We start from the raw sequence: 9380 nt of genomic DNA, 5'->3' as shown, positions 1-9380 counted from the left end.
GACTCAGTACCGGTGCCCCCTGTATATAGCCTCCACACTGACTCAGTACCGGTGCCCCCTGTATATAGCCTCCACACTGACTCAGTACCGGTGCCCCCTGTATATAGCCTCCACACTGACTCAGTACCGGTGCCCCATGTATATAGCCTCCACACTGACTCAGTACCGGTGCCCCCTGTATAAAGCCTCCACACTGACTCAGTACCGGTGCCCCCTGTATATAGCCTCCACACTGACTCAGTACCGGTGCCCCCTGTATATAGCCTCCACATTGACTCAGTACCGGTGCCCCCTGTATATAGCCTCCACACTGACTCAGTACCGGTGCCCCCTGTATATAGCCTCGTTATAATTATTGTGTTACTTTTTATTGTTGCGTTTTATTTCAGCCTACTTGGTAAATATTTTCTTCTTCTTGAACTGTATTGTTGGTTAAGGGCTTGTGAGAAAGCATTTCACGGTGAAGTCTACACTTGTTGTAATCGACGTATGTGTCAGATAAAGTTGATTTGATATTTCTATACCAGCTGGCTTCCTGGGCACATGTAGTAGTATATCTATATTTCTATACCAGCTTGCTTCCTGGGCACATGTAGTAGTATATCTATATTTCTATACCAGCTTGCTTCCTGGGTACATGTAGTAGTATATCTATATTTCTATACCAGCTTGCTTCCTGGGTACATGTAGTAGTATATCTATATTTCTATACCAGCTTGCTTCCTGGGTACATGTAGTAGTATATCTATATTTCTATACTAGCTTGCTTCCTCGGCACATGTAGTCGCATATCTACACTGACTGGACAAAGCATCAGGAACACCTGCTCTTTTCGTGATGTAGACTGACCAGGTAAAAGCTATGATGGATTTAAGCATTGAGACAATTGAGACATGGATTGTGTATGTGCGTCATTCATAGGGTGAATGGGCAAGACAGAAAATGTAAGTGCCTTTGAACAGGGTATGGTAGTAGTTCTCAGGCGCACCGGTTTGTGTCAAGAACTGCAACGCTGATGAGTTTTCACGCTCAACAGTTTCTGGTGGTTATCAAGAATGCAACACCACCCAAAGGACGTCCAGCCAACTTGACAACTGTGGGAAGCATTGGAGTCAACATGGGCCAGCATCCCTGTGGAACGCTTTTGACACCTTGTAGAGTTCGTACCCCAATGAATTGAGGCTATTCTAAGGGCAAAGGTGTTCTTAATGTTTTGTAGACTCAGTGTCCATTTGACACATGTCTTATCGCTGCATTTTCATCTGCAGAAGCCTTCTGGTTCCCTTGGTCTATTTGTGTGAGTGTGTTATCCTGTGAACAGTTTAGGGCTGCACTACAGGCCCTGGTCTAAAGTAGTGCACTATATAGGAAATAGGGCCCTTGTCTAAAGTAGTGCACTATATAAGAAATAGGGCCCTTGTCTAAAGTAGTGCACTATATAGGGAATAGGGCCCTGGTCTAAAGTAGTGCACTATATAGGAAATAGGTTGCCATTTGGTATGTATCAAGGTCACAGCCATAAGACAAAAACACCAATGACCCCTGATCAGAATCACTCCACAGAGGTAATCAATATTAAATATATGACAACGCAAACACACTCTATTACATCACCTGTTTAATAAAGGAATGGGGTCATTGGTGTTTTTTGAAAATTACAGCAGGAAAATATGTTTATTGTTTATTTCCCAAAGTGTATTGAGACTTGAGAAAGCAGAAAAGACTTTGAATGTACATTATAGAGATGTGGTGGGCAGGACGTTAGTCATCTCTATTGATGGACAATGTCCTAACATACACTACATTATAGAGATGTGGTGGACAGGACGCTAGTCATCTCTATTGATGGACAATGTCCTAACATACACTACATTATAGAGATGTGGTGCACAGGACGTTAGTCATCCCTATTGATGGACAATGTCCTAACATACACTACATTATAGAGATGTGGTGGACAGGACGTTAGTCATCCCTATTGATGGACAATGTCCTAACATACACTACATTATAGAGATGTGGTGGGCAGGACGTTAGTCATCCCTATTGATGGACAATGTCCTAACATACACTACATTATAGAGATGTGGTGGGCAGGACGCTAGTCATCTCTATTGATGGACAATGTTGCTAACCCTACACTACACTAACCATACACTACATTATAGAGATGTGGTGGGCAGGACGCTAGTCATCTCTATTGATGGACAATGTTGCTAACCCTACACTACACTAACCATACACTACATTATAGAGATGTGGTGGACAGGACGTTAGTCATCTCTATTGATGGACAATGTTGCTAACCCTACACTACATTATAGAGATGTGGTGGACAGGACGTTAGTCATCCCTATTGATGGACAATGTTGCTAACCATACACTACACTAATCCTACCAGACACTAACCATACACTACACTACTCCTACCATACACTACACTACACTAACCCCACACTACACTAACCCTACACTACACTAACCCCACACTACACTAACCCTACACTACACTAATCTCACACTACACTAACCCTACACTACACTAACCCCACACTACACAAACCATACACTACACTAATCTCACACTACACTAACCATACACTACACTAACCCACACTACACTAACCATACACTACACTAACCATACACTACACTAACCATACACTACACTAATCTCACACTACAGTAACCATACACTACACTAACCCACACTACACTAACCATACACTACACTAACCATACACTACACTAACCATACATTACACTACTCTACACTACACTAATCCTACCATACACTACACTAACCATACACTACACTAACCATACATTACACTACTCTACACTACACTAATCCTACCATACACTACACTAATCTCACACTACACTAACCCCACACTACACTAACCCTACACTACACTAACCCTACACTACACTAATCTCACACTACACTAACCCTACACTAAACTAATCTCACACTACACTAACCCTACACTACACTAACCCCACACTACACTAACCATACACTACACTAATCCTACCATACACTACAGTAACCATACACTACACTAACCCACACTACACTAACCCACACTACACTAACCATACACTACACTAACCATACACTACACTAACCATACACTTCACTAACCATACACTACACTAACCCTACACTACACTAACCATACACTACACTAACCATACACTTCACTAACCATACACTACACTAACCCTACACTACACTAATCTCACACTACACTAACCCTACACTACACTAATCTCACACTACACTAACCATACACTACACTAACCCCACACTACACAAACACTACACTACATTAACACCACACTACACGACACTAACCCCACACTACACTAATCCTACACTACACTAACCATTCATTAACACAACACTACACTAACCCCACACTACACTAACCCTACACTACACTAACCCCACACTACACTAATCCTACACTACACTAACCCCACACTACACTAACCCCACACTACGCTAACCTTACACTACACTAACCCTACCCTACACTAACCATACACTACACTAACCATACACTACACTAACCCCACACTACACTAACTCTACACTATGCTAATCCCACACTACGCTAATCCTACACTACACTAACCCCACACTACACTAACCCCACACTAGACTAAACTCACACTACACTAACCCCACACTACACTAACCCCACACTACGCTAATCCTACACTACACTAACCCCACACTACACTAACCCCACACTACACTAACCCCACACTACGCTAACTCTACACTACGCTAACCCCACACTACGCTAATCCTACACTACACTAACCCCACACTACACTAATCCTACACTACACTAACCCCACACTACACTAACCCTACACTACACTAACCCCACACTACACTAACTCTACACTACACTAACTCTACACTACACTAACCCTACACTACACTAACCCTACACTAACCCCACACTACACTAGCCCCACACTACACTAACCCCACACTACGCTAATCCTACACAACACTAACCCCACACTACGCTAATCCTACACTACACTAACCCCACACTACACTAACCCTACACTACACTAACTCTACACTAACCCCACACTACACTAACTCTACACTACGCTAACCCCACACTACACTAACCCCACACTACACTAACCATACACTACACTAACCCCACACTACACTAACCATACACTACACTAACCATACACTACACTAAACCCACACTACACTAAACCCACACTACTCTAATCCTATACTACACTAACCCTACACTACTCTAACCCTACACTACTCTAACCCTACACTACACTAACTCTACACTACACTAATCCTACACTACACTAACTCTACACTACACTAACCCTACACTACACTAACCCTACACTACACTAACTCTACACTACACTAACCCTACACTACACTAACCCTACACTACACTAACCCCACACTACACTAACCCCACACTTGAAAAAATTATCAAAAGAATATTGCAGAACTTATATTGCAGAACTTTAGATTGTATTAAAACTGCAGTCCAAAATATATTCTATGTGTTAAAATCCGCAGTCCAAAATATATTCTATGTGTTAAAATCCGCAGTCCAAAATATATTCTATGTGTTAAAATCCGCAGTCCAAAATATATTCTATGTGTTAAAATCCGCAGTCCAAAATATATTCTATGTGTTAAAATCCGCAGTCCAAAATATATTCTATGTGTTAAAATCCGCAGTCCAAAATATATTCTATGTGTTAAAATCCGCAGTCCAAAATATATTCTATGTGTTAAAATCCGCAGTCCAAAATATATTCTATGTGTTAAAATCCGCAGTCCAAAATATATTCTATGTGTTAAAATCCGCAGTCCAAAATATATTCTATGTGTTAAAATCCGCAGTCCAAAATATATTCTATGTGTTAAAATCCGCAGTCCAAAATATATTCTATGTGTTAAAATCCGCAGTCCAAAATATATTCTATGTGTTAAAATCCGCAGTCCAAAATATATTCTATGTGTTAAAATCCGCAGTCCAAAATATATTCTATGTGTTAAAATCCGCAGTCCAAAATATATTCTATGTGTTAAAATCCGCAGTCCAAAATATTGCGTAACTTTATTGGAATTTACAGTGTTGACTTCAGTGACACATTTATTTTTTGCAACTAGAGCTGGCTTGAGTACAATATGTGTGTGTGTGTGCATGCATAAATGTGTGTGACTGTATGTGAGTGTGTCTCCCTGTGCGTGTGTAAGTACAGTATGTGTGTGCCACCGTTTCTGCCTTCAAAGGCTATTGACTTCCTGCTCAACTCTGCACCAACAGGAAATATGTGTTAGGGCAAGGGTTTAAATATGACAGGGTTTCTCTAATGAGAAAAACACTAACATTACCCAATCTAGTACATCATCTACCTTCTATTAAGGGTTCGCCTTTGACTTACAGACAAGTTGTTTTTGCCTGAATTAACTTGCCTACTAAATATTTAACAGTAATAAAAACAAAAACAATATTTAATTTAAAAGACAAAGTTCCCTCCTTATAGACAACACAGATATTGTTATTACTATATCAACCAAAACATGTTACATTGTTAATTATTGTAGTGATAGCTTCTGTCTGTATATTTCCGACTGCTTCCTGTCTGCGTTAGGAGAGATCCCATTCAGGCAGAGCTTCTATTTCTCAAGCCACTTGGACACCTGTTGGACACTTGGCATTGGAGCCCAGCGTTGGTCAAAGAGTAGGGGAGCCAACTGCACCTCTCAGTCAGCAGCACTACCCAGACAAGCTGCTGAGGCTTGGTAAGAGAGCAGCTCCGGTCCCAGAGGAATGGCTGCAGAGAGCACATCCACACAGACTGAAGCTACATTCAAAATGACACCCTATTCCCTCTATAAGCCTATAGGCTCTGGTCAAAAGTAGTGCACTACATAGGAAATAGGGTGCAATTTGGCATACAGAATGAGGGCTGTCTACATCGATCTACATTGAACTGTCAGCTGAATAGAAGAGCTGCTGAAGAGACTGTGTGTGTGTGAGAGAGAGAAAGAAAGAGACTGGTTTGGATCTTACATAGGAAGTTACAAAAGAGGACTATCCCATTGTTAGAGGTTGCATATGGGACAACTTGAAGAGAATAAATCAACCCAGTTGACATGGTAATTTTCTGTTGAGAAGCTACTTTATGGCTGTCTCAGTGAGACGCTAGAGGCATTCTCAGGCCAAAGCTGGTTCTCATCATTAAAAACTCATGATCAGTTCTGGTGTTACCACAAATTTCATGTCAGAGTGGTTGTAAATTGTTCTGGACTTTTGGTAGCCTATGGAAGTCGATGTATGTCTTTTAAAACTATGTGAAAAATGCAGGAAATTGTACCACCCTATAAATACACATTTTCAAACTAGCCTACTTCTGAAAGAGGTTGAAAGATTTGCACGTTATTAACAATACTGTGACGTAATACAATGACTTTCACAAACAATAAGACAAATATGTAAACGTTTCCAATTGCTTATTCAACCAACAACTTTCAGACAAAGACAATCCATTATAATGAAAGAATGGGGCCAAACGCATTAGGCTGGTTTACACATCATTATCCGATGAAAACTAAAATCCCCTTGTGGATCTCGCGCGGTGTGTCAATGTTGTGCTTGGGAATTGTAGTGCAGTACATTTGCACTGACCAAACGAATAGCTTTTAATGATGAACCTGGACTTTAAATTTGACAGACACAAAACTCGAACAACACACAAAGTAATATACAGTATATATTTCAGATACTTTATATAATTTAAATGGATTTCAAAACATCATGAATGTCAATATACTCGGATTATACTTCCTCCTTCATTGAGTACAAATTCGATAATATCCACTTCTGCGCAGGCTCTCCATCCCAACATCTGGAAACAAGCACTTTTCGCAGGTGCTATATCAGATGTATTTAATTGTAATGCTATTTCAATAGGAGTACTCTGATTGACATTTACAAATAAGTATATTATTCTCATTAAGAAAAGCTCAAATGAGTGGTGTTCATTGTCCACATGAAAAAGTGGTATTTTCAACCAAAAGCACACTCACACAAAATCATAACGCATCACTGTGAGACAGTAACATTAAGAGCTCTTCTTAGCCTACTATGTTATAGCTGAATCATTTTAGGGGGCAGGGAAATTGACAGTCTGAGTCTACTCTCCCCCGGATAAAAAGTGACATGTCCCAAAACTCCATGGTCTTTTTGGACAGTGTATCCGTATAAAATGTTGAAGCCAGTCTGCTATCGCTGGCTTCGGTCTCGCCACAGTGTGGAAGCAGGCGCGATCCCCCAGGTCTTTGATTTAAAAAAAATAAAAAAAGGGGGAAAAAGCGATTGGCTGACGAGGGCCCCACGTCAATACGCAGTTTGGGAGCGCATAGCTTGGCTAGAGCAGTTAGCAACCAGATAGATACACAGTCGGCGCGCCATCAAACCTTACATCTGTGGTTGAAGCGAACCAAGGGGAAACAGCTGTATGCAGGCTATGTTAGCGACCTGAAACGGCAACATCTGACTGTGGACACGTAGGAGAGAGTCTTTACCTACATACATTGCGTTGTCATTTTCTGTCTGCTGTTTTGTGGATAACAAAAGCGAATTCGATTCGAACGGAGTCATTGGAACAGACGAGTGAACGAGAATTGAACCGCAGTGGTTGTCTTGCTCTTTCTGTGTTCACATCGTAATATAACTGTAGCTGAGTAATCGCATGGAGATGGAGTAAAATTGAGGTCATCTGGAATTGAATTGCGGCTGAGAGATGGAGAATTTGTTTTGTCCGCTCTGATCTAATAGGAGGGAGAGAAGAACTGCTGGATACATAGGGGATTCAACCCCGATATGAACGTGGCTTTCTCGCTCTGCTTGAGGTAGCTGCTAAAGCCAATGAAAGACAGAGGACTTGAGAACGCATACGGTCGCTTTGGAATGTAGATATACGCGTTTATTCTTGCACATTTAAATAAAACGAATGTGATCTAATACTAGTAACTAGGACTATCGTTGCATATTTTTTTGTTGTTGAATTACTCTTCCAAGTATCAACCAACCGATCTTCTACGGGAGAATGGCCATAATACGAAAGGTAATGCCTTTACCAATCATGTTGTTGATATAGCTGGAAAGTGCATGCATATTAACACACAGGCTAATGACATCTAGCTTGATTCTTGGCTGTTTCGCTACGAAATAGCTTTTTAGCTCACTTCTACGGCTCGCTATAGCGCGTGCTGTGGAAAACCGTATCGGCGTTCTGTGTTGCGTCGCCTGGGTTTGCTTAACGTGCCTGGCATTTGGACACTTGCAATTACTGCTAGTTTGTTGTAACAAACACTAACTATTTATCTGCATTGTGCGCTCTGTTTGGAAGTAATTTTCAGCGCGAGACTATCCATATCCAGCGCGAGCGTAAAGTAACCAAGACTACGGAGGTTTTTACCTTACTACGTTAGCTAGCTAGTTGTCGATACATAACTATTTCGCTGTACACTCGCTTTGGTACAGACCCATTGGGGTACAGACCCCTTGACAGTCGATAGATGTGCCTGTTAGTTTGTAGAATTCATTATAGCTTCGACAAGACAACACTGCAGAAGTGTAGCTAGCGAACTATTCCACCATGGTTAGCCAGTTATGCTAGCTAGCTATAAAGACGAGTGGGAAGGGAAAGGCCACAGAGCGTACTCTTCAATAAAGGTAAATGAATAACGTAACATTTATGAAAGGAAGAAAATATAATAGAAAATCGAGTCACCGTTAACAGATACTATTGACAGCGTCAATGTTTTTCTGTGTATTTTTCTTTTTGTTAGCTTGCTCACGGTATCGATTCGACCCACGAAATGAATGAGATCGTCCATTCACAGATTGACGACCCGTCATGTGTGTCATGTTTAACCAGGTTCAGATGTTTTTTTGTATTATCTTTGTAATTACAGTTGTCACTTCGGATTTATCTTAATTTTGGGATTTCAAAAAAAAATCTCAGTTAATAAATTATCTGCGCATGGTCGGAAATCTGGTAAACGAGATTATACATTACCAGTGAAAATTACTCGTGGGAAAATAGAAATAGTACATTTATGGGGAATTACATTTTTTCCCCCCGGTGCTTTAATGAATATTCAGACATGTCCATACATTTCTGAACAAGAGTAATGGAATGGGTAGCGAGCTAATTCGTTTTTAGATGCGACACTGTTTTTCGTCCCAAATCGCACACGTCCATATCAGTGGTTCTCAAACCACTCATCGGGGACCCTTCCTCCTTGCACAATGGAAAAGTTTAAACTGAATCCTTGGGACATCCCA

At 40.9% G+C, this 9380-nt stretch overlaps 1 protein-coding gene across 14 annotated transcripts in view; it reads left to right on the top strand.

The window, feature by feature from the left end:
• Nucleotides 1-7342: 7342 nt before the first annotated feature.
• Nucleotides 7343-9380, top strand: part of LOC109880172 (serine/threonine-protein kinase WNK1) — a 180446-nt gene continuing 178408 nt past the window's right edge. For 8 of the 14 annotated variants that reach the window (XR_004209150.1, XR_004209149.1, XM_031821380.1 and 5 more), the window contains exon 1: nucleotides 7343-8154. The gene's annotated coding sequence lies outside the window, so the exon portion shown is untranslated. Of the gene's footprint in view, nucleotides 8155-8250; nucleotides 8766-9380 lie in introns of those variants that run through there. The other 6 variants (XM_031821385.1, XM_031821386.1, XM_031821384.1 and 3 more) reach the window with 3 other exon arrangements.

The sequence above is a fragment of the Oncorhynchus kisutch genome, unplaced genomic scaffold (assembly GCF_002021735.2).
Source record: "Oncorhynchus kisutch isolate 150728-3 unplaced genomic scaffold, Okis_V2 scaffold3968, whole genome shotgun sequence".
In the NCBI taxonomy this organism is placed as follows: Eukaryota; Metazoa; Chordata; class Actinopteri; order Salmoniformes; family Salmonidae; genus Oncorhynchus; species Oncorhynchus kisutch.
Note: the sequence above shows the minus strand (reverse complement) of the source record. Positions and strands in the feature narration are given on the sequence as shown.